This window comes from Hypanus sabinus, chromosome 2 (genome assembly GCF_030144855.1).
Source record: "Hypanus sabinus isolate sHypSab1 chromosome 2, sHypSab1.hap1, whole genome shotgun sequence".
In the NCBI taxonomy this organism is placed as follows: domain Eukaryota; kingdom Metazoa; phylum Chordata; class Chondrichthyes; order Myliobatiformes; family Dasyatidae; genus Hypanus; species Hypanus sabinus.
The window spans coordinates 204608123-204635999 of NC_082707.1; the positions used below are offsets into that span (position 1 = coordinate 204608123).

Consider the following 27877-nt stretch of genomic DNA (forward strand, 5'->3'; position numbering starts at 1 on the left):
GGGTGCTGATCGGGCATTGTGTTTCTGAGAGGGTGCTGATCGGGCATTGTGTTTCTGAGGGTGCTGATCGGGCATTGTGTTTCTGAGGGTGCTGATCGGGCATTGTGTTTCTGAGAGGGTGCTGATCGGGCATTGTGTTTCTGAGAGGGTGCTGATCAGGCATTGTGTTTCCGAGGGTGCTGATCAGGCATTGTGTTTCTGAGGGTGCTGATCGGGCATTGTGTTTCTGAGGGTGCTGATTGGGCATTGTGTTTCTGATAGGGTGCTGATCGGGCATTGTGTTTCTGATAGGGTGCTGATTGGGCATTGTGTTTCTGAGAGGGTGCTGATCGGGCAATGTGTTTCTGATAGGGTGCTGATCGGGCATTGTGTTTCTGAGGGTGCTGATCGGGCATTGTGTTTCTGAGAGGGTGCTGATCGGGCATTGTGTTTCTGATAGGGTGCTGATCGGGCATTGTGTTTCTGAGGGTGCTGATCGGGCATTGTGTTTCTGAGGGTGCTGATCGGGCATTGTGTTTCTGAGGGTGCTGATCGGGCATTGTGTTTCTGATAGGGTGCTGATCGGGCATTGTGTTTCTGAGAGGGTGCTGATCGGGCATTGTGTTTCTGAGGGTGCTGATCGGGCATTGTGTTTCTGAGAGGGTGCTGATCGGGCATTGTGTTTCTGAGGGTGCTGATCGGGCATTGTGTTTCTGATAGGGTGCTGATCGGGCATTGTGTTTCTGAGAGGGTGCTGATCGGGCATTGTGTTTCTGAGGGTGCTGATCGGGCATTGTGTTTCTGATAGGGTGCTGATCGGGCATTGTGTTTCTGAGGGTGCTGATCGGGCATTGTGTTTCTGAGGGTGCTGATCGGGCATTGTGTTTCTGGTAGGGTGCTGATCGGGCATTGTGTTTCTAAGGGTGCTGATCGGGCATTGTGTTTCTGAGAGGGTGCTGATCGGGCATTGTGTTTCTGAGGGTGCTGATCGGGTATTGTGTTTCTGGTAGGGTGCTGATCGGGCAATGTGTTTCCGAGGGTGCTGATCGGGCATTGTGTTTCTGAGGGTGCTGATCGGGCATTGTGTTTCTGGTAGGGTGCTGATCGGGCAATGTGTTTCCGAGGGTGCTGATCGGGCATTGTGTTTCTGATAGGGTGCTGATTGGGCATTGTGTTTCTGAGGGTGCTGATCGGGCATTGTGTTTCTGATAGGGTGCTGATCGGGCATTGTGTTTCTGAGGGTGCTGATTGGGCTTTGTGTTTCTGATAGGGTGCTGATCGGGCATTGTGTTTCTGAGAGGGTGCTGATCGGGCATTGTGTTTCCAAGGGTGCTGATCGGGCATTGTGTTTCTGGTAGGGTGCTGATCGGGCATTGTGTTTCTAAGGGTGCTGATCGGGCATTGTGTTTCTGAGAGGGTGCTGATCGGGCATTGTGTTTCTGAGGGTGCTGATCGGGTATTGTGTTTCTGGTAGGGTGCTGATCGGGCAATGTGTTTCCGAGGGTGCTGATCGGGCATTGTGTTTCTGAGGGTGCTGATCGGGCATTGTGTTTCTGGTAGGGTGCTGATCGGGCAATGTGTTTCCGAGGGTGCTGATCGGGCATTGTGTTTCTGATAGGGTGCTGATTGGGCATTGTGTTTCTGAGGGTGCTGATCGGGCATTGTGTTTCTGATAGGGTGCTGATCGGGCATTGTGTTTCTGAGGGTGCTGATTGGGCATTGTGTTTCTGAGAGGGTGCTGATCGGGCATTGTGTTTCTGAGAGGGTGCTGATCGGGCAATGTGTTTCCGAGGGTGCTGATCGGGCATTGTGTTTCTGATAGGGTGCTGATCTGGCATTGTGTTTCTGAGAGGGTGCTGATCGGGCAATGTGTTTCCGAGGGTGCTGATCGGGCATTGTGTTTCTGATAGGGTGCTGATCGGGCATTGTGTTTCTGGTAGGGTGCTGATCGGGCATTGTGTTTCTAAGGGTGCTGAACAGGCATTGTGTTGCTGTGTTTAAGATGAAATTTTTATTTCTTCTGCTAATTCAGATAGAAGTAACAATTAAAATTCAATTTATCAAAAAATTTACATGATATACTGTACAACCATAAGATTTATCTTCTTGCAGGCAACCACAAAACAAAGGAGCACTAAAGAACGTATTTTAAAAAATCTACACACCTAAGAATGTCATACACCCAATGTGTGAAAAAGAACAAATCATGCAAGCTATATAAAAGCAGGAGTTCCCAGCAGTGAGTTCACAGGCGATCTGCAGCAGATCCAGATTCCTGATTGCGCAGGCCACATCCAGAGTCAGTTCGGCTCTGAAACAAGTGGTGAAATCTCACCGGGTACTGAGCTGAACACTGGGTCAACACTCTCGGCCTCAACACCTTGACCTGGTTTGGCACTTTAATCAGTTTGCTTTCCTCTCTCAGGCCGGAGCTTCAGCACATTAATCCATCCCAAACTTTCATTCGGCCTTTAGTCTGCTCCAGCAATGGCTGCCATAGCTGCACCTGCATTTTTCAGAGTCCAGACCAGTCCAGTCATTTTCACCGTTACTTCCAAAACATGTTTGGAGTAGTTCTCATTGTGACCCCGTCAACATTGTTTCCCCAATCATCAACATTAAAAGCAGATGATCTTTGTCTCAATCGTTGTTGCAGGATCACAGGACTTTCCAAAAAGCTGCTGTACATTTTCCCAGAATATTGTAAATGCATAAGAACTAAAAGTGATTGTAATTCAGTTGTCAGTTGGAACATGCCCTCTCATCGTTTCACCCATGTCACCTTCCACCCACTCCCCCTCTCCCCCACCCCGCCCTAACACTCCTTCTCTCCCATCTGTTCCACAACCCTCCCGCAGTGCAACACTCTCACCATTTCCAACACCCTCACTAATTGTTCTGACCAGATTTACAAACTCGCTGTCTGTTCCACATTGACAAATACAGTTCCATGTAGACCTGTTAGGTACCCCAGCTATACATATGTGTGCTTAAGACTTTTGCACAGTACTCTATATATATATATATATACATACATACATACATATATATATATGTGTGTGTGTGTGTATTATGTATGCATACAGTATATATAAGAAATATATTAAGTACAAATTTGATTTTCTTTTTATATATATTTCTCACTGAAATTAATATTTTTATCATTATGTATTGCAATATGCTGCTGATACAAAACATCAAATTTCATGATATACATATCTTGACTTGACATATGTCAGAGATATTAAACCTGATTGTGATTCTCAAAACAACATGCCTAATTATTGCTTCAAGTCCACTTCAAAGTTCAATGTTCAAAGTTCAAATTACATTCATTATCGAAGTATATGTATATATCTATTACACAACCTTGATATTCATCACTTAACAGCCATGGAACAAAGGCCATCGCACCCAATGTGCAGAGAGAAAGAACACTTTTCCACCTGACCCACCATATCCCTCTGACTGCACAGCAAAAAAATGCTGGCTGTAAAATAATTCGGGATGCTTTGCAGATGTGACTAATTGCAAAGTATATAATGGTAAGTTTATTTGTATTACTATTTTGTGAATGTTCACAACTGACAGTGTGAACCAATAAATCAGGAAAGAGTAAAACTGATAGTTGGACAATGATACAATGATATGGCATTTACAGGCTAAAAGTTCCAAGGAGCAGTGGAGATGAAAGACCATATCTTATGGAGGACCATAAGATATAGGGTCAGAATTAGGCCATTCAGCCCATTAGGTCTGCTCCACCATTCTATCATGGCTGATTAATAATCCATCTGAATCTGCTTCACCATCTTTCTCCCTGTATCCTTTGACACATTGACTAATCAAAAGATATTAACCCCCAATTTGAATATACCCAATTACTTGTCTTCCACAGCCATCCATGGCAATATATTTCACAGATTCATCTGGCTAAAGAAATTCCTCCTCATCTCTGTTCTAAATCAATGTCCCTCTATTCTGAGGCTGTGCCTTCTGGTCCTAGACTCTCCGACTATAGGAAATATCCTCTCCACATCTACTCTACTGAGGCCTTTCAATATTCAATACTTATCTAAGATATTCCCCCCTCATTCTTCTAAACTCCAGTGACCAGAGGCCCAGAACCATCAAATACTCCTCATACATTAACCCATTCATTCCCAGAATCATTCTTGTGACCCTCCTTTGGACCCTCTCCAATGACAGCACATTTTTTTCTTAGACAGGGCACCCAAAATTGCTCACCGTATTCTAAGTGCAGTCTGACCAATCCCTTATAAAAAGGAGATTCAGGAAATACAAGTCATTGGATGGAATGAGAAACAGCTTGACACAACTAAACATGTTGTGATGGGAAAACAGTAATGATATAATGTTGGTCTGCAAAAACAGAAAAAATTGAAAGGAGGAACAAATGTTAAGCACCGATAAACTCCGAGGCCTGAGGCACAGTACAGAAAATGAAAGGGTAGGCAAAGGATACAATGTGGAACATTAAGGTTGACATACAGTGACCATGCAAAAAGATCTCTTGCCAAGTTGATCAACTGCGTTATCTTGGGAAAAGGCAACAAGGCACTGATCCAGAAGTAACGCCTCACTGAAATAGAGGCGACAACAGATACTCCTGGTCAGTTAAAGCCTTCACTGTGAATTTATTCAAGGACAATATATTTTCCAAAGGTAAAGCATTTCATTCATCTGAAATAATATTCTTTACTTTGACAAACATGACAATCAGAGAAGGGCTTTTTTTTTTATCATTGTCTTACATTAAATGAATTTGTTGCTTTCCAGCAGCAGAAACAGTGGCTGAGACATAAAATTACAGAAAATTACAAAACAAGTATTGTGTAAACAAAAAAGGGATAAGGTCAAGTTATGAGTTCACGGGTTGTTCAGGAATCTGATGATAGAGGGTCTGTTTTGGAGGGTGCCAGTGAATAATGTGACCAATGGCGACATCCTTCGAACAGTTCACAAACTGTCTTCATTTACTGCTTCTTCTTCTTCCAAATATGCTTCTACTGCTCAGCTGTGTGTAATTGGACTCTGTGATTTACATTTTGATAGTGTGTTTCTGGACCGATTGAGTAGTCTGGCACTTTGCTGTCACTGAGTGAGTTTGGTGAGGTTTGGAGCTGAGTGTGTGGCCGGGAGGTCTGGAAACCTGAAGACGGAGCATGAGCCCACAATCGACTCCATTGCTTCTCTCTGACTGTGACATTCAGGACACAAGCCCATGATTGACTCCATTGCTTCTCTCTGACTGTGACATTCAGGACACAAGCCCATGATCGACTCCTTTGCTCCTCTCTGACTGTGACATGAATGGCACGGCCCACAATCAACTCCATTGCTTCTCTCTGACTGTGACATTCAGGACACAAGCCCATGATCGACTCCATTGCTTCTCTCTGACTGTGACATTCAGGACACAAGCCCATGATCGACTCCATTGCTTCTCTCTGACTGTGACATGAATGGCACGGCCCACAATCAACTCCATTGCTTCTCTCTGACTGTGACATTCAGGACACAAGCCCATGATCGACTCCATTGCTTCTCTCTGACTGTGACATTCAGGACACAAGCCCATGATCGACTCCATTGCTTCTCTCTGACTGTGACATTCAGGACACAAGCCCACAATCAACTCCATTGCTTCTCTCTGACTGTGACATTCAGGACACAAGCCCATGATCGACTCCATTGCTTCTCTCTGACTGTGACATTCAGGACACAAGCCCATGATCGACTCCATTGCTTCTCTCTGACTGTGACATTCAGGACACAAGCCCATGATCGACTCCATTGCTTCTCTCTGACTGTGACATTCAGGACACAAGCCCATGATCGACTCCATTGCTTCTCTCTGACTGTGACATTCAGGACACAAGCCCATGATCGACTCCATTGCTTCTCTCTGACTGTGACATTCAGGACACAAGCCCATGATCGACTCCATTGCTTCTCTCTGACTGTGGCATTCAGGACACAAGCCCATGATCGACTCCATTGCTTCTCTCAGATTGAGGACTGAGCAAGGTTGACATCAACGAGGACAAGGGTGGAGGATGGATGGTGTAATGTACCATCTGCCTGTGTTGGAACAGTTCATTCTTTTCACTAGCTGCTGTTGGAGAAAGAGGGTCTTAGGATCCACATTGCAAGAATTGAATGAGAAGGCTGAGGACCAGTTTTGGGGGACTTTGGAGTTCATGTTGCATGTGTGTCTGGATTCTGGTTACTTTTTCTTACTGTTTTTGAGTGGCTGGATCAAGGTGATTGATGTGGTCTGGGATGTTTCAGTGAAGAATGCTTGCCCTACGGTCTGCAATGGACAAGCAGCATGATGTTAAGCTGACGTAAACCGAATACTACTGCAGTCTTAGTTTGATGTTTAATATTCTACACGTCGTCCACTTGCTTTTTGTCATTTGTGCAATTTACTCTTTATTTGTGCTTCGGGTGTTGGATGTTTTCTTGAATGGGTTCCATGGTGTTTCTTTGTGTCATGGCTGCCTGTGGGAGGACAAATCACAGAGTTGTATTCTGTAAACATACTTCGATAATAAACGCACTTTGAATCTGACTTTTCCTGAATGACTGCATGAGGACCTTCAGATGAATATGTTAATTAAAAAGAAGGAAACTCTTTTTTTATATACAGTACTTTGTAGAACCTCAGGTTATCCCAGAGCTCCTAAAAGCTCATAAGGCTGTAAAGAAGGAAACACAGCAGCTAATTTGCATACTGGAACCTCCCACAGAAAGAGAAGCAGCTAGTGGAACTTGATCCAGAGTTGGATGCACTTAGAGAAGTGGAGCAAGGCACATGGATATACAGTAACAAGAGAGAATCTGCAGATACTGAGCACACAAAATGTTGGAGTAACTCAGCAGGCCAGGCAGCTTCTATGGAAAAGAGTGAACAGTTGATGTTTCATGCTGAGACCCTTCATCAGGATGGATATATATTAAATTGCTGGATATTAAATGGTGTAGAGGAACAGAGGAACCTTTGTATATAAATTCACAGCTCCTTAATGTCAGTACAAATTGATAAGATGCTTAAAAGATCTTATGGAATGTTTTTTATTCCATAAGTATAGAATATATGGGTAAGAAGTTGTATAACAGTTTTATGTTATCTTATCTTACAAGAGTTTTGAGAATTATCACCTTGTTGTGGAGGGATCCTGAGATCCCAAGAGTGATGCTGTCTGGAGCTTAGCTATCTGGTCATTAACAGCAATAAGGTCAAAGGGGAGTTTCCAGAGCGATTCAATCAAGACAATCAGTTGTGGAGCTGGGAGAAGATGGTGACACATCACAACGGCTGAGACAGCAGAGGAAGGCTGCGCTTTCCATCTCATCATTCCATGCTACGAGACCCTGACCCCAAATCTGTCAAGGACCATGTGCTGGCTGCCCGTGCATCAGCCTTCCCATGTTAAACAAAGTTAAACAAATTTAATGAGCAGAGCAGTATCTTCTTTTATGAGAAGATAGAGGGATTGGAAAATTGTTGCTCTGAGGAAAAGACTGGATAATGTGTATCTTTTCCTCTTTGGAACAGAGTCGGCTGAGAAGACACTAGAGGTGTATGAAATCATGAAGTGCCTGGCAGGAGTACTGTCTCTTTCAGCACTGGGATGAAAAGCAAGGAGCCATTGGTTTAATGTAATTGGTAGATGTATGAAAGAAAATATAGAAGTTACTACCCCTCAGCCACCAAGCCAGAACAATTACTACTCCTCAACCATCAGGCCAGAACAATTACTACCAGCAGGCTCTTAAATATAGGCGGTAACTGCACTCACTTGCCCCATCATTGAAATGTTCCTCCAACCAATGATCTCACTTTAAATACTCCTTATCTCATGTTCTTATTATTTATAGCTATTTATTTATGTTTGCTTTTGCATTGTTTGTTGTCTTGTGCACCCTGGTTGATCTTTCATTGGTTTTGTTATAGTTACTGTTCTATAGATTTATAGATTTGCTGAGTATGCCCAAAGGAAAATGAATCTCCAAGTTGTATTTGGTGACATACATATATATAGATAAAAAATTACATTGAACTTTGAAAAGGAAGCAGAATTTCATCCCTTGTAAGCATGGCAGAGGTTTGTACCACATTAATTGGAAACTTAATGGAGTCAGAAAAAGCTTCATCTGATTGAAGCAGTATTGGACCTGTATTCAACCTGTAGGGAAAGGTCATCATGCTGAAGCAGAGGTCTAGGCTAGATCGTGCTTCTTTAACTTGCACAAACACAATCTGGTGAAATTATTGTAATACTTACATAGGATTCCATTATTTTATGAGTAATAACCTGATAATCAGCATTGGCCGTGACCCCAGGGACGATTCACTGGAAGTGTCATGGCATCTTTTACACTCTCTTGAATGAACAAATAAATCCTTGGTTGAATAATTCAAGAATCAAATTTATTTATCAGTGTACATTGAAACATCCAGTGAAATGTGTCATTTGGTTTACAATTGACACACCTGAGAGTGTGCTGGGGCAGACTGTAAGTGTTGCCACATATTCAGGCACCAACAAATCAATCCCACATAGCTTGGCAGAACAACACAGTACACAACAACAAGCAACAGAACAAGAAAGGCAAAACAAGCCTAATTTCTCGCTCCCGCCCACCCTGCACATACACAATCCATCAACCATGGGACAGGCCATCTTCAGCCTCCAGCAAACTCTGGCTCACAGACACTGGGCTTTGATTTCTCGAATGGACCCGCTGAGATTCGTAGATTGGAGCTCCAGCAACAAGCTTCAATTTCTGAACATCTAATGTCCCTTCGGCCTCCATCGTTGGCACCAATCGTAGGATCCCCTGATCACTGCACACTCAGCCTTGAACTCTGGACTCGTCGATAATGGGACCCTGAATATTAGGCCTCAAACTCCAATCTCACTGATTTGTAAACCCTGAGGACTATCGAACCTTGTTCCTCTTGCCTGCATGGAACTCCAAAACTCACTGGCCCTGGAGGTGCCATCAGCCCTCATCCATGCTGGTATGAAGGCTACAGATGTCCCATACACACATTGCTGGCCCTTGGACATGTGCAGAGGCTTAAACTCTGGCCTGACCTCCGATTACCCCACATCCTTGTCAATAAACCCTAATATGATCCCCTCAGTACTGCATAGAAATATCATCAAAGACTTTGAATATCCTGATCTTTGGAGTGGGAATCAAGCCCAAAATGTTTAAGATCAGAGGAAAAATACTTTGTAGTATCAGTCAATTGTAGTAATGACAATCAGAAGAAGATCAACTCACTGAATTAGGTCTAGTGAGCCAAAAGCCATTTTCTCATAATTGTGTGTTGGATTTAACAAAGTAGCGGAGATGTAGGTACTAAAGGGTCTGTCATTAAACTCAGAGGATGCTTGACTCAAAATAAGAGCAGCGGAGATGATTTAGCTGTGAGCGATAACTTCAATAATAGACTGCAAAATAACAATTCATGAGACAAGGCAGAAGAGAAAATAAACATAACATCAATGAGGTCATCTTTAGGCAGGAAAAGTGAAAGCTATGAACAACTGCTTGAGGCAGATCAATGCATGAACAAGGACTATAGATGAGAACTGTGGTTCAAATAGGCTGCAGGTGATGAGTCTGGAATGATCTTATTCAGAAACTACACACACACACACACACACACACACACACACACACATCTCATACCAGACAATGAGGCAACCAGTCAGAATGCTCTCCACTGTGAATCTGTCAAATTTTGCAAATCTTTTTGAAGACATACCAAATCTTCTCAAACTCCCATTGAAACATAGCCACTGGTGTACTTTCTTTGTTTCTACATCAATGTGTTGGGTCTAGGTTAGATCCTCAGAGATATTGGCACACAGGAATATAAAATTGCTCACCCTTTCCACTTCTGATCCCACTATGAGGACTGGTGTGTGTTCCCTCATCTTACTCTTTCTGAAGTCCACAATCCATGATGTGTTGCTTTTTACACTGTATATACCATTGCTGAATATTATCCCACCTACTGAGAATATGCTGTCATATTGGAATTGCAAAGGTTTGAATGAATGGCTAGCTCTTATAAAATAAAATGTTAGCACCTCTGCAGTCACTAAAGATTCAAGGTAAATCAAAAGACTAGAGGCAATGTTTTTACTGGTAGCTTAGTGAGGAAATTAAAATACTTCCGTCTATGTCCTGATGTGCAGTAGAGGGCAATTCTAACATGCTACATCACTGCATGGTATGGAAATTACACTGCAGTGGACAGGAAGCATCAACAATGGTAGTCAAAACTGCCTACTTGCCATCAGGGACATATATACAGAAAGATGCTGGAAAAGGCCTAACAACATTGGGCAGGATCCCACTTACCCTATTCATTGGCTGTTTATCCTATTCCCTTCAGTGAGGAGGCTACATATCATACACACCAGGACAACTAGACTCAAAACTTCCCTTAAGCTGTAAGGCTCATCAACAACTCCACCCACCCACCACTTCTTTATCATTTGCTATCAGAGTCACTTTATGTACAAACAGTCCTGTGTCTGGCATCACTTTAAGGACATATAATCGAACTATATTTATATATAGACTCATGTTTATAATCTGAGAAGATGGCCAGTAACATCATGGAGGATGCCAGCTAGCCTGCTGGTGGATTGTTTGTCCCACTCCCATCAGGGAGGATGCCACATAGCATCCACACCAGGACCAGCAGACTCAAAAAACATTTACTTTCCCCAAGCAGTCTGACTAATCAACATCTCCACCCACAAATGCACATCTTCACACCCTCCAACTGCCATTACTTTATCATGTCCTGTTAGCCACCTTACGTACAGACACTCCTTTGCCTGGTGTCACTTTATGTACATATAATTAATCTATGTATATATCTTATGAATTTATATTTATTGTTCGTTCTTTATCTTATTATGTTTTTTTTAGTGCTGCATCATCAGACCCAGAGTGACAATACCTCGTTCTCCTTTACGCTTGTGTACTGGAACTGACACTAAACAATCTTGGAGGAGATCGTGAGAAGGTGATCATGTTAAAAAGAGGAAAAAAAAATCCTGCGAAGAAAATCTGCCATTCTTATCCAGTCTGGCCCAAATGAGGCCCCAGAAACATCAATATTGATGATTCTTGACTGTCCAATGTTAATGGCCCAGTGAACCATTCAGTTCGGCAGTTGATTACAGATGGACAATATATTAGACCAGAAGATATAGGAGCAGAAGTAGGCCATTTGGCCCATCGAGTCTGCTCTGCCATTCAATCATGGACTGATCCAATTCCTCCAGTCCTCTCCACTCCCCTGCCTTCACTTCATACCATTTGGTACCCTGGCTAATCAAAAACCTATCTATCTCTGCCAATGACTTGGCCTCCACATCTGCTCGCGGCAACAAATTCCATAGATTTATTACCCTCTGACTAAAGTAATTTCTCCGCATCTCTGTTCTAAATGAATGTTCTTCAAACCTGAAGTTGTGCCCTCTTGTCCTAGAATCCCCTACCATGGGAAATAACTTTGTCATATCTAATCTGTTCAGGTTTAACATTCGGAATGTTTCTATGAGATCCCCCCTCATTCTCCTGAACACTGGGGAATACAGCCCAAGAGCTGCCAGACGTTGCTCATACGGTAACCCTTTCATTCCTGGAATCATTCTCGTGAATCTTCTCTGAACCCTCTCCAATGTCAGTATATCCTTTCTAAAATAAGGAGCCCAAAACTGCACTCAGTACTCCAAGTGTGGTCTCACCAGTGCCTTACAGAGCCTCAACATCACATCCCTGTTCTTATATTCTATACCTCTAGAAATGAATGCCAACATTGTATTCATCTTCTTCACCACCAACTCAACCTGGAGGTTAACCTTTAGGGTATCTTGCACAAGGACTCCCATGTCCCTTTGCATCTCTGAATTTTGAATTCTCTCCCCATCTAAATAATAGTCTGCCTGTTTATTTCTTCCACCAAAGTGCATGACCATACACTTTCCAACATTGTAATTCATTTGCTACTTCTTTGCCCATTCCTCTAAACTATCTAAGTCCCTCTGCAGGCTCTCTGTTTCCTCAACACTACCCACTCCTCCACCTATCTTTGCATCATCAGCAAATTTAGCCAGAAGTCCATTAATATCATAGTCCAAATCATTGACATACATCGTAAAATGTTACTCTCGTGAGCAAAGTCCACTTTTGTGAATGATCCCAACAGGAGGATGGTACAGGAGCCTTAGGACCTACACCACCCGGTTCAGAAACAGTTATCACTCCTCAAACATGAGGGTCTTGAACTACTGGGGATAACCACTCAACTTCACTTGCGTCACCACTAAACTGTTCCCACATCTATGGACTAATTTTCAAGGACTCTTATCTCATGTTCTCAATATTTATTGCTTATTAACTTATTATTCCTCCAAGAGGACCACAATCTCAATGACCTGGAGAGCTATGCTAGCTGGAATTGGGGCTTTAAGCTTTGCCTCTTTGCAGGGTCACATATACCAAACAGGTCAAAGGGTAAAGGCCAGACAAAGAGTGGTCCACCGGTCCTCCAGGTCTGGAGGATCAGCTCAGGGCTAACAACCCTGACAGGCAAAACTTAATTGTTACAGAGACAGCAATGAAAGCTTCACCTACATCCAAGAGCGATGGTATTCCTGAGTCTCTGTCCAGGACTTCTATGACTAACAGTAGTGAAAACCAAGAGGAAGCTACTGACACGATGAAGGAAGCCCTGAACGCCACCAGAGGCAGAGGATCTTCATTGCTGCTCTAAATGTCAGTGGCAGAATGGCTGCAAGTAAGTAATTTATTTAATTTTTGCATTTGCATAGTTTGTTGCCTTTGCACATTGTTTTTCCTACTTGGTGTGGTCTTTCATTGATTTGATTTAATTCTTGGATTTAGCAAGAATGTCTGCAAGAAATTGAAACTCAGGGTTGTATATGGTGTCAAATATGTACTTTGAACTTTGAATGAATAAAAAACAATGGTGTATAGAGGAATTTTGGACTGAGGGAGACACAGGAGGAGGCCGAGAAAAAGAGAGGGTTGTAAAAAAAAGGGAGAGAATTGAACAGAGGGATTCAAAATTACTGTAAATGAAAGCATTTCATAAAAGAGTAAAGTAAGAAATGTCAGGAGAAGTCAGTGGAGTTTCTCTTAGCATAAAATGTTCATTATTGAAGAATAAATGCAGCTACATCCCTGTGGATCAAAACAAATTGTGACACTTGTGAGCGCAATGCTATTAAATATCCAGTATATCTCAACATATTGCAGAGTATGTTGTCCATTCCTGCCTCATACTTTCATTTCTCGAATTGCGTTTGCCCTTCCTTCTCTGTTAGTTTCTCACATAAAACCATATCATCAGCAATTATGAATACAAGAATTGATACTAGAATTGCAACACCAGAGAAAACAATGGACAAAGAAAGCTCCAGAGGTTAAAGGGATAAAGAAAAAAATAACTGCAGCCAAAGCAGCTAAGATCCAAGCAGAGAAAGGGCTGATAAAAAAGAAACAAAAGGACACCGTGTAAGGTACGTTGGAACAGAAGCAGAAAAGAATAAAAGAAGTACAACAGTGCTAAAACATAGCATGCCAGATTACTGATGAGATGATATTGGACAGATTAGAAGCAAGGTGGCAAAGAGTAGGAGCACCTGGAACTGAATAATGCCAAGCACCATCTGTGTGATAAGTGGGCCTGGCTCCCCTTCCATCTATATTTCAAGTCAGTTGGATAACTGTGCATCTACACATTTACTTTGCATGGGAGTGCAACCAAGGAGCAGGGGAAGCTCATTTGAGAGCCAAGTGTTCACTTGGAACAGACAGCGTGACAAGCAGTGAACACACCAGCAAATTGAACTCTATTGTATTTGGCCGCAGGGAATTTCTTCTGCACTGTTTACTCCACAATGGCACAATGCACTCAACTTACAGAGGAGCTGGCCAATGTAAGCAGTGGCATTATAGCACTCCACTTTAAAGTTGGGTTCACAGACACAGAAAAGCTTGCTTGACTTTCAAGTGTATTAAAGTCACAAAGGCCTTCTAAAGTACACATTGCACTAAGCAAAAGTCTTAGCCACATATATATAGCTAGGGTGCCTTAGATTTTTGTACAGTACTGTAGTAAGTTTATGTATTGCACTATAAACACAAAGTGCACTGCAGATGCTGTGGTCAAATCAAGACATCTCGACCCGAAACGTTGACTGCTCCTTTCAACGGACACTGCCCGACCTGCTGAGTTCATCCAGCTTGTTTGCACGTTTTGTATTGCACTATACTGTTTCCATGTGGCCAAGTGGTTGAGTGGTTCGAGCCTTGGCTGAGGCTTGCGTGTGTACCCTTGAGCAAGGCACTTAATCACACATTACTCTGCGACGACACCAGTGCCAAGCTGTATGGGTCTAGTGCCCTTCCCTTGGACAACATTGGTGACGTGGAGAGGGGAGACTTGCAGCTTAGAACCATAGAACACTACAGAACAGTACAGGCCTTTCAGCCCTCCATGTTGTGCTGACCCATATAATACTTAAAAAAAAGTACTAAACCCACACTACCCCATAACCCTCCATTTTTCTTTCATCTATGTGCTTGTCCAAGAGGCTCTTAAATACCCCTAATGTTTTAGCCTCCACCACCATCCCTGGCAAGTCATTCCAGGCACTCACAACCCTCTGTGTAAAAATCTTACCCCTGATGTCTCCCCTAAACTTTCCTCCCTTAATTTTGTACATATGCCCTCTGGTGTTGCTATTGGTGCCGTGGGAAACAGGTACTGACTATCCACCCTATCTATGCCTCTCATAATCTTGTAGACCTCTATCAAGTCCCCTTGGGCAACTGCCGGTCTTCCATTAAAAAAAACCTTGCCCTGGAAACTTACCAAGGTGCAAATCCATGGTCTATTGAAACTAACGGAGGCCTACATACATACACACTACCCACTGTTTCCGCAACAACAGGAGTGCCATGACCGGCACTCTCCACCGGGGGCGGTGTGGCGTGACATCCAGGCTGGAATCAGTGCTGCCCCCCAGTGTTCGCCTAGTGGGAGACGGGCTCTATTATGGTTGACCGTCGATTGATGTGGATTGAGTTTTGGTCTTTTTTATTGTGATACCACGTGCGCTTGTTATCTTCTGTGTGTTTTGTGCTGTCTGTGTGTGACTGCTGGTACTGTGTTTTGCACCTTGACCCCAGAGTAACACTGTTTCATTTACCTGTGTTCATGAATGGTTGAATGACAATTAACTTTGGATTGGATTGGAAAAAAAACTCAAATTTCATGACCTATGTGAGCGATGATAAACTTGATACAGATATGAGTCTCTATTGCGGGCTGAGAGTGGGAAGGGCACAGGGAGAGAGGAATCATGCTTGGGAAAAGGGGAAGGGAGAGGGAAGGGAGCAGGAAGCAACAGATAGACTTTCTGTAATGATCAATAAACCAATTGTTTGCAATCAAATGACCCACACCATGCCCACCCCTGGCACTCCTTCTCTGCCATCTGTTCCACACCCCTCTCTTGGCACTTCACCCTTGCCATTCCTAACATCCTTTACTTCTGCCAGATTTACAAACTTGCCCTCTGCTCCAAGTTGACAAATACAGTACTGTGCAAAAGTCTTATACACACCAGCTATATATATGTGCCTAAGACATTTGCACAGTACTGTATCTTGAGTACTTAAGCAATCATGAACCTTCTTAATTATTAAGTAGCATAGCTTCCAGCTAGATAATCTTCAAGCACCAAGCTCAAGAAGCACCATATAATAAAAGTGATCATTCTGACTTTTCTAACTCGCAAACTGTATTGAGAATAATAATAGTCTTGAGAGACCATTGGAAATACCATTTGCGCCTTGGAAAGAAGGACCTGGGCAGGGTTGTATGGGAGGCTGGCATTTGCCCAAGCTGCAAGCCTCCCTTTCCATGCCACTGATATTGTCCAAGGAAAGGGCAAGGGCTGATATAGCTGGGCACAGGTGTCATTGCAGAGCAATGCTTGGTTAAGTGCCTTGCTCAAGGACACAACACACTGCCTTAGCTGTGGCTCAAACTAGCGACCTTCGGATCACAAGACCAACGCATTAACCACTTGGCCACGCGCCAACACATTGAGAAGTGTTTTGAAAATACACTGACTGATTTATACAAGTGTTTTATGAAACGTGTCTTTTTTCAATTAACGGTTTGCTGAATTGAATTACTTTTTGTGCATTTCCAAGGATACTGATCCATAATGAGATATGAGGTTTCTGAAACTATCATCCATTGCATTAGTCATCATACTTCAAGGACAATGAAGCAGGTGGCTATTTGATCATGAAGCCAAGTCAATAGAACTTGTAGTACAATCACAAGGACATATATAAAGAAAGATGCCAGAAAAAAAGCTAGCGATATCATGAAGGATCCCACCCATCCTGATCATAGACTGTTTCCCTCAGTCCCATCAGGGAGGAGACTATGTAACATCCAGCCAAGGACCATCAGTCTCACAAACAGTTACCTTCCCCAAGCAGCAAGAATGATCAACAGCTCTACCCACTAACCCACCAACAAACAACACTACTTTATCATTTCCTGTCAATCACATTATGCGCAGACAGTGTCACATAACCAGGACTTGTGCCATGCACCATCTGCTCATAAACCTTCCCATGGCTTCACATGACCCTCTCGGGGAGTTTAAGCGGGTATTACACCTTGGCCAAGGGTGACCTTTAGGGTAGCAGAGGGAAGGAGCACATTATACCTCCTTTGGTAGAGATATATTCCCACCTCGCCATCCCGGAGAGTCTCTGTGTTGAACTTGCCCACATTTTATTTCAGGAATGCCCTTACCTATTGTGTCAGTGCATAACTTTAAATAATAACAGTATATTAACTTTCTTTGCAAATAATAGACCATTAAACATAGGAGCAGATTTCAGGTCACTTGGCCCATTGAGTCTGTTCTGCCATTCCATCATGGTTGATGGAGATTGGTGTCTCCAACCTTTTTCATGCCACGGACCCTTACCATTAACTGAGGGGTCCGTGGACCCCAGGTTGGGAAACCCTGACGGAGATGAAAATTTATGTTTTGCTTTTGGAATTGGTTTATTATTTTCACATGAATCATCTTGAATCCTATTCATACAGAGCAGATCATTGCACAGTGCATTGATGTAAATCACAGTAAAATAACAGAATGTGAAATAAAATATAACGGTTTCATAGAAAGTGCAGTGCAGGTAAACAATAAGGTGCAAGATCAGAACCAGGTAGATCGTGAGATTAAAAGTCCAATTTATCATACTAGGAAACTATTTAATAGTCTTACCACAGTGAGGTAGAAGCTGTCCTTGAGAGAAGGCTTTTGAATATGCTGGCTGCTTTACTGATGCAGCAAGAAGCATTGACAGAGTCTATGAAGGAGAGACTGGTTTGATATGCTGACCTGTGCCCACAACTCTCTGCAGTCTCTTGCAGTCATGTGAGAACAGTTGCTTTACCAACCCATTAAGCGGGCAAAATCGTTTTACAATAGACTGATAAAAATTAGTAAGGGTCAATGGGGATATGCCAAATTTCTTTAGCCTTCTGAGGATGGAAAAGAGTCGGTGAGCTTCTTGGTTAGTCCATGTACCTGGTTGGACCAGGACAGGCTACGGTAACTTCACAGCTAGGAACTTGAATCTCTGAACTCACTCAACCTCAATATTATTTATCTGATAAATCAGTACATTTTTGTAAAGTGCTGCTAGGATATCAAAGAATAAACCCTAATAAATAAAACTACGTGCCATCACCTAATTCTGTGCTATAGCTTATAGTCTTATAACAAGTTGGATTGTGAGGTCAAGAGTCCATCTTATCATACCCATCATTATCATTATGTGCCATGTCATATGATGAGGCCAGTCATGGTCTTTCCATCACCATGATTGTTCTTGGCAATTTTTTCTACAGAAGCTGTTTCCTGTTTCTTCTGGGCAGTGTCTTTTAAATAAGGGTGATCCCAGTCATTATTGATTATATTAAAAAAAGTTTAATTAATATCACAAACTTGGTCTATTCATTCACTTTATTGCCAAGGGGTAAGAATTCTTTAGTCTGCAGTAACTCTCTAATTGATGTATTCATCAGAATACAGGTAAGATCACCTTAACAAATTAACTTACACTGTCTCTTCCCTCTCCACCTGACATTAACCATTAATCAAACTAGACGTTACCAATTAAACTGCCTGCAGCTATTACACCTGAAACTGAGAACAACCTTGGGAATTTACACATGTGGTCAAACATGAAAATCCAGAAGTTACTCTAATTCCCTACTCTTCCACAGGGTGTGCTGTTTCACCCCTCTCAAGTGTAATCTCCTGAATCAGAGAATTGACAACAACTTCAGGAATGCATGAATTGTACTCACTGAAAACTGCCCTCAAACTATTACACTTCGTTGTATGGGACAGTATAGTAACGCTGTGCACTGCTTAACAAACTCTCCGGCTCCAAGAATATTACGTTTGAGTTTTAATTCCTTTAAAAAATGTATTAGAATATTATTTGCGCAAGAGATTCTATGGATGCTGGAAATCCAGAGCAGCACACTCAAAATGCTGGAAAAACTCAGCAAATCAAACTACTTCTACGGTCAGGGAATAAACAATCGACACTTTAGGCCTAGATCCTTCATCAGGATTAGAAAGGAAGGGTACAGGATATTGCTTTCTTTAATTAAAGTTTTTAAATAAAAAATTAGCTGTTACCGTAATTGTATGTATAGATTACTGTCTTCACCTGTAAATTTTTATTTAAAAGTGAGCTTTCTCTTTGCACTTGTTACCGTCACTGAGAACTCTTCAATGTCATTAAAGCAGTGGATGCAGCCCAGCCCTACCCACTATGGAGCACATCTGCACGGAACACAGTCGCAGGAAAGCAGCGTTCGTCATCAAGGACAACCACCACCCAGAATTTTTCTCTCCAGTCCTGCCAAAGGGTCTCAGCCTGAAATGTCGACCGTAATTTTTTCCATAGATGCTGCCTGGCCCGCTGAGTTCCTCCAGCATTTTTTGTTTGTTACCCAGGCTATGCTCTCTTCTCAGTGCTGCCATCAGGAATGAGGTACAAGAGCCTCAGGATGTACGCCGCCAGCTTCAGGAACAGTCTATAACCCTCAACCATCAGGCTCTTGAACAAGAGGGCATAACTTCACTCAACTTCACTCACCCCATCACTGAACTGTTTCCAGAATCTATGGACTCACTTTCTAGGACTCAAAAATGATTTTTCTTATTATTTATTGTTATTTATTTATTACTATTACTTTGTTTGTTTCTTGTTTGGTATTTGCATAGTTTTTTGACTTTTGCACATTGGTTGTTATCCATTCTATTAGGGTTCCTCTTGGAGTCCACAGACTCCTCGGTTAATTGTAGAGGTCCATGGCCCGTAAAAGGTTGGGAACCCCTGTTAATTGTGTTTCTTATATTAACTGTAAATGCCGGCAAGAAAATGAATCCTAGGGTTGTACTGTATATAGTGACGTGTATGTATATTGGTAATAAACTTACTTTGAATTTTGAACTTCAAACTGCACAGCTTGGTGATGGTACTGCAGCTGAGTTTCAGGAGTTTCCGTTTCACTACCAGTTAATAACAAATGATGTCAGAAAACTGGAAGTTCATTTCCCAGAGAGCACTCAAACAATTTTGCTAATGATCCCAAAGTGCATGTCATTGTAGCTTTTTAAACTGATTTTCCTCGAAGACCTGTAAAGTTAGATTGTACCCTACATGTTTTCAAGATGTCCAATGTACTTAAGAGCCATGTAATACTATTAAAGTCTGGCCTTTGCCATTTAAAAAGTGCAAGAAATAATTACTAGACTGATTACTGTCATGGCAAATAGGGTTAAATTGTCTGCTACTCAATGCAATGAGAGGAGATCTTATTAAAACTTGCAAAATTGCTGCAGGACTCCACAAAGTGCGTGTGAAGAGGATGCTTTTTTTTCCTGGGGAAATAAATGAGAAGCATCTCATTTAAGACAGAGATGAAGAGCAATTTCTCCATCAATAGGCAGTAGTATTTGGGTTCTGTAACGTGGAAGGCCTCTCAATCACTGGGTTCATTTAAGATTGAAATTGATAGATTAATGGATATTAATGGATTGTGCAGGAAAATGGAATTGGGGTAGAAAATCAGCCATAGGGACAAGTCTCAATTGTCAGATATCCTACTCTTGCTCATAATCTTAACGTTCTTGTGTACTGTGTGTGTATATATATACTTAGGTATACCCGTGCATCTGCTCATCAATGTAAACATTGAATCATCCTGTCATGTGCCAGCAACTCATTGCATAAAAGCATGAAGAGATAGTCAAGAGACTCAGCTGTTGCTCACAACACCCATAAGAATGGGAGAGAAAAGTGACCTATGTGATTTTGGAATGATTACTGATGCCATACAGGGTTCCTTCATCCAGGAATGAAAGGGTTACCATATGAGGAGCATCTGGCAGCTCTTGGGTTGTTTTCCCTGGATTTCAGGAGAATGAGGGGGTATCTCATTAGAAACATTCTGAGTATTAAAAGGCCTGAACAGATTAGATATGGCAAAGTTATTTCCCATGGTAGGGAGTCTAGGACAAAAGAAGACGATTTCAGGATTGAAGGACGTCCATTTAGAACTGAGATGTGGAGAAATTACTTTAGTCAGAGGGTGGTAAATCTGTGGAATTTGTTGCCACGAGTGGCTGTGGGGCCAAGTCATTGGGTGCATTTAAGGCAGAGATAGATAGGTTCTTGATTAGCCAGGGCATCAAAGGGAATGGGGAGAAGGTAGGGGAGTGGGGATAACTGGAAGATTTGGATCAATCCATGATTGAATGGCAGAAGACTCAATGGGCCGAATGGCCTACTTTTGCTCCTATATCTTATGATCTTATGGCTTGAGTATCTCATCTCCTGGGATTTTCACACACAACAGTCTCTAGAGTTTATAGAGAATGGTGCAAGTGAAAAAAAACATCCAATGAGTGGCAGATATGCAGAGTATATATAAAATGCCTTGTTTATGGGAGAGTTCAAAGATGAATGGACAGACTGGTTCAAGCTGATAGGAAGATGAGAGTAACAATGCTGTGCAGAAGAGCATCTCTGAACACACAACACATTGAACTGAGAAGTGGATGGGTACGGCAGCAGAAGACCATGAAGACCAGGAGGTAACTAATAAAGGGAGCACAGTGTATAAAGGGTGTAATGTATTTGAATTTGGCAAATACATCATGTTACCAGCATCATGAAAAGTGTAGGCCAAGATCAAAAGGAAACAGAACATTTTAGCAGTTTATTAACCACAAAGACCTGCTGTTGTCCTCACACAGTGTGTCTCCTCTGGTACCTTCTCTGACAAGCACAAACACTTCTACGATCAATACTCATTCTGTGTCAGGTGGAGATATTTTACTGGTGAACTGCATCTTCTTCTGCTATGTAATTCCCTTTACCTTTAGCCACACCTTCTTTCATCTACATTGCCGTCTGTTTGGCAGACCACCAATCTTTATCTCTGTAATAAAGATTCCCCTATCTGAACTACAGATAATCACCTTAAAACACAACACCTACTCCAAACACATTTATCTTGATCAGATAAAGTCCTCAGAATGAGTGGACAATATTGACTTTGATCCATTGACTGCCCATTAACTTTGTTGGAAAAAATTTATGTTGATTCTGAGTAGATATTACCCATTTTATTATGAAAGACCTAATCTAACTCCAGACGTCCATGAATGGGAAGGGACAATGTGATATTTGGACAAGACTTAAGAAAATGACATCATAGACCCCAGATTATAAACAATTCTGCTAAGTTTATTTTAATTCCATCTTTGTTATTGAATTATCTGTACATATTCATTACTAATTTATTTAACTATTAATGCATCAATATATTGGCTTGTCACACTACTTCCCATAAGATCATGAGAAATAGGAGCAGAATTAGACCATTGAGCCCAAATAGTTTGCTCCGCCATTCCATCGTGGCTAATTTATATTCCCTCTCAACCAAATTCTCCTACCTTCTCCCTGTATCCTTTGATACCCATTTCGATAGGCAAGTAAATGTACAGGAAAAGATGGGGTATGAATAATAAGTAGGCAGGAGATAACAACTTAATTAGACATCATAATTCTCAATAATTCAGCACAATATCATCAGCCACCAGGTTCAGAAAACATAAATATGGCACTGGAGCTGTGTTTAGCCTCACAGACATGATTTGTCACAACCATGGATTCAGCAGCGCAGCAAATACGGAAACTGCACTCGTGAATATGTATGCGTCAGCTAATTATTATTTCAGTGTGATAGTATTTAACTCCATTCATTTCATCATAGTATTGGTCGAGACTTGGACACAGCAATGCTTCGCTGCCTGTTTGTATTCTGCCTTGCCTGAGAAATTGAACTGTCGAGCCAACTGACTTTGAAGACTAGCGGTATTCATTTTATTCTTAGTTGTTCTTTTCAGCTGTGTGTAGGCTTTGTTTCCCATTTGAGAGTTTTAGTTAATGGCCCTGTTTGGCCTACCATTTACTGTTCTCTTTTCCCCTTAACACTGTTCACATTAAAGTCTGTGAACTATCAACCCGCTTCAGTGTCTCTCACTCCGCACTGGGGCCATGTCTGAACCAAAGTGACATGATTATAAAGTGAGTAGTTCAGGGGGCTAAGAACACAGCCTTGTGCTGCACCTGTGCTGATGGAGATCACGGAAGAGATGTTTCTGCCAATCCAAACAAGAAGAACCTCCAGGCTATGCTCTTTTTGTGCTGCTGCCATCAGGAAGGAGGTACAGGAGCCTCAAGTTCCACACCATCTGGTTCAGGAACCATTATTACCCCTTAACTATCAGGTCCTTGAACCAGAGGGGATAACTTTACTCAACTTCACTTACACCAATACTTAACACAAACTATAACACAAACATTTTTGAAAACTCTTCATCTCATGTTCTTGATATTTATTGGTAATTCAGTTATTATTATTACCTTGTTTTTTCTCCCTTTTTTGTATTTGCAGCTTGTTGTCTTTTGCATACTGGTTGTTTATCTTGTTATGTACGTTTTTTCATCGATTCTATTACGTTTCTTTGTATTTACTGTGAATAACCAGCAAGAAAATAAAACTCAGGATAGTATATGGTGATATATACACGAGGAAATCTGCAGATACTAGAAATGCAAAGTGACACCCACAAAATGCTGGAGGAACTCAGTAGGTCAGGCAACATCTGTGGAAATGAATAAACAGTCGATGTTTTGGGCCAAGACCCTTCTTTAGGACTGAAGGAGGGTCTCACTCCAAAAAGTACATATATGATGACATAAATGTACTTTGATAATAAGTTTACTTTGAACTTTGAAGGTTCAAGTGCTGTACTGTTCTATGTTCTATGATATAAGGACATTAAGATCAATCATGGGGGTGAATACTCAAGTTGCAATTGTTCCATTGAGTTACTGGTTACACAGGCAAAACACTGAAAGTGCTGGAAAATGTTTATTCATTCTGTCCTATTCAACTTTTCAAATTATATTTTATTTATTGAGATACAGTGCAGAATAGGCCCTTCAGCCTCTTTGAGCCAACCAACCAGCAACCCACCAATTTAACCCTAGTCTAATTACAGAACAATTCACAATGTCCAATTAACCTGCCAACCAGTACGTTTTTGGACTGTGGCAGGAAACCAGAGCACCCAGAGGAAACCTACACAGTCACGGGGAGAACATACAAGCTCCTTACAGACATCACTGAGAAGTGATGCAGGTTGCTGGTAATATAAATCCTTGTGTTAACCACCATGCTACCATGCCACCCTGCTGGATGAAAGGTCATCAACATGAAATGATAACTCTGTTCTTCTTTCCGAAGATGAGGTCTGACCTGCTGAGTGCTTCCAGCACTTTTAAATGCCAGCTCAAAACTTATTTATTTAACCTCCCATTTAACTAACATATTTCTATCTTCTATTTTCATATTTTAACTTTATCCCATTGTAAAGCACTTTGAACTACATAATCTGTATGAAAAGTGCTCTATAAAGTTAATATGATTATAATTATTATTTACTGTTTTAATTTCAGTTTCTCAGCATTTTCATATACAAAATACATACATCTCCTCTGAAGTTACTTTTTATTAATCACCAAATCTATACCACTCTCTTTCACTTAGTTCAAACTTTCTTTTGTCAGTTTATCCCTCATGTCTTCCATTTGGGTGGCAGAATGGTGATATGTCTCTACCAAATGAAGTGTAAAGTTTTCCTTCCCTCTGCTAACCTGCAGATCACCTTCAGGCAAGGCGTAGCACCTGCTTAGCCTTACACCCTGACCAGGGTCATGTGAAGCCATGGGAGCAGGTGGTGGATGGTCGTATGAGCAGCTGCTGCATATCACAAGTCCTGGTTATGCCTCCACTGATGCCAGGCAGACAATCTCTGAAGAGTATTGATAACGGTTGGGGTCACCCGTCTTGTAAAGACACTGCCCAGAAGATAGCAACAGCAGACCACTTTTATAGAAAGTTTGCCAAGAACAATTATGGTCATGGGTCAGACCATGATCATCCACATCAATATGACAGGGCACATTTTTCTAAGTTGATTAAGAAACAGCACGGAATAGACACTTCCAACCTTTCGAGCCACACCACCCAGAATTCCCCCAATTTATTCCGAGCCGAATTACAGGACAATTTACAATGCATAATTAACCTGCCAAACGGGACATCTTGGGACTGTGGGAGGAAACCAAAGCACCCAGAGGAAACCCACACAGTAAATGATGATCTGAACTTAATCAAAGGTCATTGAAAGAAGGCGGGAGAATTGGGTTGAAAGTGTTATGCTGGAATAGCAGAGCGGACTCTATGGACTGAGTGACCCTGTTCTGCTCCTGTCTGCCGAGATTCGGCATGACATCAAGAACTTTAACAAACTTCTATAGACGTGTGGTGGAGGGTGTATTGACTTGCTGCATCACAGCCTGCTAGGGAAACACTAACGGCTCTGAATGGAAAATCCTACAAAATGTAGTAGATACAAACCAGTACATCATGGGTAAAGACCTCTCAATCATTAAACACATCTACATGAAACACTGTCATGGGAAAGCAGCATCCATCGTCAGAGTTCCTCACCACCCAGGCCATGTACTTTTCTCGCTGCTGTCATCAGGAAGAGGGCACAAGACCCTTAGGACTCACAGCACAGGTTCAAGAATAGTTACTACCCTTCGGCCATCAGGCTCTTGAACCAAAGGCAATAACTACACTCACTTACCCATCCATTGAGAAGTTCCCATGCCAAAGATCTCATTTTAAGAACTCTTTATCATGTTATTTCATGTTCTTGTTATTTATTACTATTTATTTATATTTGCCTTGCACAGTTGTTGTATTCAGCTCTTCATTTAAACTTTCATTGATCCCGTTATAGTTACTATTCTATAGATTTGATGAGTAAACCCACAGCAAAATATATCTCAGTGTTTATATGCTGACATTATGTACCGCACACTGATAATAAAATTTATGTTGAACTTTGTGTCTTGTAGTCTTAGTCAATGGATTTCTTGACCTAGCCTCCAACTGTCTTTGCAACTTTAAAATTACTTTACTTCATTTTTTTTTCCAAATTCATACAAAACATGGTTTGAAACATTAACCATGCTTCTCACTCCGCAGGTGCTAACTGGCACTCTGAGCATTTCCAGGATTATATGGTTTATCTCATGATTACCAGATGCAGAACAATGGGGACTACATCTAGATTCGGTGCGTAGAGAAAATCAACGTTTGCAATGAACAATGAAAATACGGCAGAAAAATGCAAGTAGAAATGTGTTCAAAGTATATCACTGGCATCTGCCAAAGGTCTCTCACCTGAAGTCAGGAATGTCTGACATCAGAGGGGTAGCAATTCCATCTCCTTTATTACTCATGCGCCACTCTTGACCCATTCGAGATGCCAGACGCTGGAATCTGGAGGACCAGACAATCTGCTGGAGGAACTCCATGGCTTGAGCAGCATCTGTGGAAGAAACAGCAGACTTTTATTTAAGTACTTTCAGCTACATTAGGCCCTTCTGGACCTTCGAGCTGCATCTGGTGGGAGGACCTACAGTACACAACTTACCTACTGGTAAGTACACAACTTACCTACTGGTCCGCCTTTGGAATATGGGAGGAAACTTGAGCACCTGGATAACGGGGAGAAGGTGGCAAGGCCAGGAATTGAACTGGACCGTCAGTCTGTAACCACTACCCTACCATGCCACCCACCTATTTCAGGCTGAAACTCTGCATCAGGACGGATTTTCCACTGTTGGCTACTGATGTTCCATTGATGGTCAGTGCATCTAGACAGACATATCTCCAAAACTGACACAAAAAGAGTGGAGGTTTGATAAAGGTATGCGACATTATGAGGGGTATAGATAGGGTAAATACAAGCAGGCTTTTTCCACTGAGGTTGGGTGGGGCTACCAGAGGTTGTAGGTTAAGGGTGAAAGCTGAACTGTTGAAGGGAACGAGCTTCCAGCGTAAGTGGTGGATGTGGGTTTGATTTCAACATTTAAGAGAAGTCTAAAGAGATACGTGGATGGGAGGGCGATGGTCCGGGCGGAGGTCCATAAGCCTAGGCTGATTAATAATTTGGCACAGACGATAAATCAAGGGCTTGTTTCCGTGCTGTAGAAACTGCTACTTCCATAAAATGGCTTGAGGCCATTCCAGGGATTTATTTTTCTCTGGTAGAGCTCTTCCTTCACACAATTTTTTTTGTGTATGAGTGTTATTTTAATGTAGTTGTTAATCTGTTGATTTCCAAGCAGATTAACAGCTGTTCCTTTATGTCGGTACGAAAAGGAGAACCAAGTTAAAGTTAGCGGAATGAACCACTGCTTTCCAAAAAGGAAACTGTCAGCGAGTTGTAGAATACGTACTGAAACCTAAAAAAAAGTGAGATCAAGTAGCGAGGTACAGGAAAAAGAAAGACGTGTATTCGCGTGATGCCAAAGTGGTTAACAGCCACTGAAGTACTTTTAAGAAGCAGAGAGCCTCAACTAAGTGCCAAACATGCTTGGCTTGATATCTGGCGTCAGTCCAATTGAGCGAGCGTGTCACCTTTCATTCACATCAGGTGAGAATTTCTCTCCCTGGGATACCGCAGTCCCACTCTTTCCCGCACCTCTCCGCCAGTCCGAACAGAGTTGACGTTCGCGCCTGGCACCACCGCCTCCCCCCACCCCCGCCCCGCCAAAGCGAACACACTCTCACAATGCTAAGGCAGTAGTCGAATGTTTCAAGTTACTTGAAATGGTCCTGCTTGTAAACTGCCAACACGCATTTACAAATTCTTGTAGTACACACAAAATGCTGGAGGAACTCAGCAGGTCAGACAGCTTCTATGGAAATGAATGAATATTCATGGTTGGAGCCGAGCGCTTTCATCAGGACTCTTGTGCAATGTTTACTGACCAGAGGGAGAGAAAGGAGATTTTTGATGATTATTCTAACATAGACGATTTCTCCTTACGTGCTTTAAGGTACAACGCTGTCTTTTTTTTAAATCCTAAAATATTCTCACCGCAGTAACGCGACTCCACCTGCGAATTCAGCAGCAAAACCTCAACAGCCCGCGCTCAGCGAATGGCTGGGAAGAGTTAAATTACATTCTGGGGCCGGTGAGATCAGCAAGTGGGCGTTTTCATATTTCAGACTCAGGAG

General features: G+C 42.1%; 1 protein-coding gene and 1 long non-coding RNA gene across 3 annotated transcripts in view; one reads left to right on the forward strand and one right to left on the reverse strand.

Moving 5' to 3' along the window:
* Window positions 1-3168: 3168 nt before the first annotated feature.
* Window positions 3169-27783, reverse strand: LOC132389944 (uncharacterized). Of its 2 annotated transcripts, none has more exons than XR_009510738.1 (3): window positions 27738-27783; window positions 26033-26180; window positions 3169-6507 (listed from the first exon to the last, which is right to left on the reverse strand). It is a non-coding gene; the product is annotated as an uncharacterized LOC132389944 (long non-coding RNA). The 2 variants fall into 2 exon arrangements; XR_009510739.1 differs by lacking the exon at window positions 3169-6507 and adding an exon at window positions 23133-23243.
* si:dkey-87k14.1 (leucine-rich repeat transmembrane protein FLRT2) overlaps window positions 27270-27877 on the forward strand; it is a 104611-nt gene continuing 104003 nt past the window's right edge. Inside the window, exon 1 of the mRNA XM_059962492.1 lies at window positions 27270-27290. The gene's annotated coding sequence lies outside the window, so the exon portion shown is untranslated. The remainder of the gene's footprint in view (window positions 27291-27877) is intronic.